This window comes from Elephas maximus, chromosome 5 (genome assembly GCF_024166365.1).
Source record: "Elephas maximus indicus isolate mEleMax1 chromosome 5, mEleMax1 primary haplotype, whole genome shotgun sequence".
NCBI classification, from domain to species: Eukaryota; Metazoa; Chordata; class Mammalia; order Proboscidea; family Elephantidae; genus Elephas; species Elephas maximus.
In genome coordinates, this window is record NC_064823.1 from 110,248,575 (window position 1) to 110,254,258 (window position 5,684).

Here is a 5,684-nt window from a genome sequence, read left to right on the forward strand (position 1 = left end):
CAGTGGAATAATCCTTTTGTGTCTGTGTCTCTTACCAAAATAGGTAAAAAATTCCAGGAAGATTTATATAATATGATATAATATATATGTACTTTGGGCATGTTATCAGAGGGACATCATGCTTGGTAGAGGGTCAGTGAAAAAGACGAAGACCCTCAATGAGGTGGGTTAACACAGTGACTGCAATAATGGGCTCAAACATTGCAACGATTGTGAGGATGGCACAAAATGCATGTGCATCTCTTAGAATTCTGGGTGACAGTCCCCTTTTTTCAGCCATTGGGGTGAGTTTTAGCCCTGTCACATCATGGTCTTGGGATGCCCCTTGCTCTGTGGTGTCCTCATACACCAAGACTCCAGAAACGGGCTGACCAGTTGGGAGAAAAGCAGATGGATGAGTGTGGCTAGTGGAGCGACATGGCCTATCTCAAGGTAAACTTCATGTCACCTCCAGATAACTTCATGTCAGTGTGGGCCCTGTGATGACTCATCTTCAGATTTATTTAGATTCTCATGCAAAATCCCTCTAAAGATTGGTAACTTTTTAAAAAACTTGTATGCCAAACAAAATACGTGTGCTGGTTTCAGCCTACAAGGAGCCAGTTTCTGACTTCTGCAATAAAGAAAAAATTGATAAGATTTGATTATATAAAAGACTAAAAAATTATTCTTTATGTAAATAATAATAAATAACCTTAAAAACATGCATTATAATATTTTCACAGTCTCATTCATTTCACCTTGGACAACTGAATTGCAAAACCAGTTAAAAGAATCAGTCTTCATCATGCCCTTTCCTCACTCTTCGGGGAAAACCCAAGAAGTGGAAAAGCAAGAGTGAGCGCAAACAGCATCCTTATTTTTAAAAACCTAATGGAGAAATTGCACGGGTCACTTCTGCTTATCTCCCACTGGCCAAATTTTAGTTGCATGGCTGTATCTAGCAGCAATTCAAGTTATTCCAAAAGGGATGTGGAGACTAGATTCTGAGGGCAAAGCAGGAATCTCTGCCACAGGGCTGCTGTGTTTGACATGTGGGTTATAAATAAGACTGTTCACATTACGGTACTAAATTTCACAGTGTTCTTCCTCTCATTCTCCCAGCAAGATAGCAAATCTCATAGTTTTGTCTTCCTGAGGGTTAGGAGATATCACTGTTTAAAAAAGAAAAAAAAAAAAGTATAAATTTTGGAAAATAAATCAATTAGGATATTTTTTAAATCCATTTATAAAGCAAGCAGCAAGAACAATGCCTTCCTTAAATTCCCAATTACTAGGAAATACTCATCTCTCAGTTTATCCTATGGGAGTCTTGTGTGTTTCTGTGATGCTAGAAGCAACGCCACTGGTATTTTAAATATCAGCAGGGTCACCCATGGTGGACAGGTTTCAGTGGAGCATTCAGACAAAGACTAGGAAGAAGGGCCTGACGGACCTACTTCCAAAAAAAATTGGCCAGCGAAAACCTTAGGAATAGCAGTGGAACATTGTCTGACATACTGCTGGAAGATAAGCCCCTCAGGTTGGAAGGACTCAGAATATGACTGGGGAAAAGCTGCCTCCACAAACTAGAATCAACCTTAATGGTGTGGATGGAGTCAAGCTGTTGGGACCTTCATTTGCTGCTGTGGCATGACTCAAAATGAGAAGAAAAAGCCACAAACATTCGTTAATAACAGGAATGTGGAATGTACAAAGTATGAATTTAGGGAAATTGGAAGTCATCAAAAATGAAATGGAGCACATAAAAATCAATATGCTAGCCATTAGATTGGTACTGGCCATTTTGGATCAGACAATCATATGGTCTACTATCCTGGGAATGACAAATTGAGTAGGAATGGCATTGCATTTATTGTCAAAAAGAACATTTCAAAACTTATCCTGAAGCACAATGCTATCAGTGACAGGATAATATCCATAGGCCCACATGGGAGACCAGTTAATACGACTGTTATTCAACTTTATGCAATAACCACTGATGTCAAAGAAGAAGCAATTGAAGACTTTTGCCAACTTCCGCAGTCTGAAATTGATAAAACATGCAATCAAAACACACTGATAATCACTGGTGATTGGAATGTGAAAGTTGGAAACAAAGAAGAAAGATCAGTAGTTGGAAAATATGTCCTTGGTGATAGAAATGATGCCGGAGATCACATGATAGAATTTTGCAAGACCAACGACTTCTTCATGGCAAATACCTTTTTCACCAACATAAACAGCGACTATACACGTGGACCTCACCGGATGGAATACCCAGGAATCAAATCAACTACATTTGTGGAAAAAGGCAATGAAGAAGTCAAATATCAGTCAGAATGAGGCCAGGGGCCGACTGTGGAACAGACTATCAGTTGCTCTTATGCAAGTCCAAGTTGAAGATGAAGAAAATTAAAACAAGTCTGTGAGAGCTAAAATACAACCTCGAATATATCTCACCTGAATTTAGAGACCATCTCAAGAATAGATTTGACACATTGAATACTAACGAATGAAGACCAGATGGACTGTGGAATGACATCAAGGACATCATACATGAAGAAAGCAAAAGGTCATTAAAAAGACAGGAAAGAAAGAAAATACCAAAAAGGATGTCAGAAGAAACTCTGAAACTTGCTCTTGAAAGTAGAGTAGCTAAAGCAAATGGAAGAAATGAGGAAGTAAAAGAGCTGAACAGAAGATTTCAAAGGGCAGCTCAAGAAGACAAAAGAAAGTATAATGAAATGTGCAAAGAGCTGGAGTTAGAAAGCCAAAAGGGAGAACACACTCAGCTTTTCTCACGCTGAAAGGACTAAAGAAAAAATTGATGCCTAGAGTTGAAATTTTGAAGGATTCTATGAATAAAATATTGAATGAGGTAAGAAATACCAAAAGAAGATGGAAGGAATACACAGAGTCACTATACCAAAAAGAATTGGTCGACGTTGAACCATTTCATGAGGTGGCATATGATCAAGAACTGATAGTACTAAAGGAAGAAATCCAAGTTGCACTGGCAAAAAACAAGGCTCCAGGAGTTGACCGAATACCAATTGAACTGTTTCAACAAAATGACAGAACTCTGGAAGTGCTCATTCATCTATACCAAGAAATTTGCAAGACAGCTACCTGGCCAACCTACTGGTATAGATCCATATGTGTGCCGTGCCAAAGAAAGATGATCCAACAGAATACAGAAATTATCAAACAATATCACTAATATTACACACAAGCAAAATTTTGCTGAAGATAATTCAAAAATGGTTGCAACAGTACATTGACAGGGAACTGCCAGAAATTCAAGCTGGATTCAGAAGTGGACGTGGAACAAGGGATATCATTGCTGATGTCAGACGAATTTTGGCTGAAAGCAGAGAATACTAGAAAGATGTTTACCTGTGTTTTATTGACTATGTAGAGGCATTCAACCGTGTGGATCATAACAAATTATGGATACCATTACAAAGAATGGGAATTCCAGAACACTGAATTGTGCTCATGAGGAACCTGTACATAGACCATGAGGCAGTCATTCAAACAGAACAAGGGGATATTAAGTGGTTTAAAATCAGGAAAGGTGTGTGTGTCAGGGTTGTATCCTTTCACCATACTTATACAACCTGTATGTTGAGTAAATAATCTGAGAAGCTGGACTATATGAAGAACGTGGCATCGGATTGGAGGAAGACTCATTGACAACCTGCGTTATGCAGATGACACAACCTTGCTTGTTGAAAGTGAACAGGACTTGAAGCACTTACTAATGAAGATCAAAGACCACAGCCTTCAGTATGGATTGCACCTCAACATAAAAAAAAAAAAAACTCATGACTGGGACAATAAGCGGCATCGTGATAAACAGAAAATATTGAAGTTGTCAAGGATTTCATTTTACTTAGATCCACAACCAACGCTCATAGAAGCAGCAGTCAAGAAATCAAACCATGTACTGCACTAGACAAGCCTGCTGCAAAAGACCTCTTTAAAGTGTTAAAAAGCAAAGATGTTACTTTTAGGACTAAGGTGCGTCTGACCCAACCCATTGTATTTTCAATCACCTCATATGCATGCAAAAGTTGGACAATGAATAAAGAAGACCAAAGAAGAATTTGATGCCTTTGAATTAGTGTCGATGAAGAATATTGAATATACCATGGTATCATGGATTGAATTATGTTCCTCCCAAAAATGTGTGTATTCAATTGGGCTGGGCCTAGATTCCCAGTATTCTGTAATTTTCCAAAAAAAAAGTATTCTGTAATTTGCCTATATGTTATAAATCCTACCTCTATGATGTTAATGAGGGAGGATAGGTGGCAGTTGTGTTAGTGAGGCAGGACTCAACCTACAGGATTGGATTGTGTCTTGAGGCAATCCCTCGAGATACAAGAGATAGAAGCAAGCAGAGAGACAGGGGGACCTCAAACCACCAAGAAAGCAGCACCAGGAGCAGAGCGCGTCCTTTGGACATGGGGGCCCCTGTGCCTGAGAAGCTCCTCGACCAGAAGATTGAGGACAAAGACCTTCCTCCAGAGCAGACAGAGAGAGAAAGACTTCTCCCGGAGCTGATGCCCTGAATTTGGACTAGACTGTGAGAAAATAATTTTCTCTTTTTTAAAGCCATCCACTTGTATTTCTGTTATGACAGCACTAGATAACTAAGACACATGGACTGCCAGAAGAACAAACAGATCTGTCTTGGAAGAAGTACAGCCAGAATGCTACTTAGAAGGGAGAATGGTGAGACTTCATCTCATATACTTTGGACATGTTATCAGGAGGGACCAGTCCCTGGAGAAGGACATCATGCTTGGTAAAGTAGAGGGTCAGCAAAGAAGAGGAAGGCCCTCAATGAGATAGATTGACACAGTGGCTGCAACAATGGGCTCAAACACAGCAATGATTACGAGGATGGTGCAGGACCAGGCAGTATTTCGTTCTGTTGTATATAGGGTTGCTATGAGTCGGAACTGACTTGACGGCACCTAACAAAAACAACAACAGTAAGCATATGAACCAATCCAAGATAAAATATATTTGTATTTGCTCAATTATTTACTCAATCAACATACATTTATTGAGCACTTTCCATGTGAAAAATTATGGTACGCAGTACTGAAGATACAATAGAAAACAAGACAGAAAGTCCTGAATCAATAAACTTATGCATTTTTATAAATTAATAAACAGCAACTTCTAAGATACTGTTCTAGAACTATGGCAACAAAACATGATGCATTTTATGTGATTTATGCACTTAATTTCATTCTTTTAATAAAAATGACTCGGTTAATGCTGTTACCTCTAGATGTGAGAACAATTTACTCAGAGACCAAGCGCTAACATTTACCGTTTCCATTTAAAATAGCATTCATTCATTAGAGACATGGACTCTGAGAAGTTGAGTTTGCGTGCAGAGAAAGGTATGAGTTTGCATACAGTGGGAAATGAGGCCCCAAATAAGAAAGACATGAGATGCAGAAAAAGGAGAGAAGAGAGTTCCAGAATCAGAATGCAGGAACAGGTCTAGAGAACAACCAGTACAGACGCAGGGTGGAAAACAGAGAGCTCAGGACAAAAGTTCCTATGGACAGGACAGAGACAGCAGGAATACGGAGAAAAAAATATGATGTTAGGTTTGCAAAACACAAACAAAAAAAAGATGGCCTGATAAAGGTGAACTAAAAAACAAAGGAAAAAAT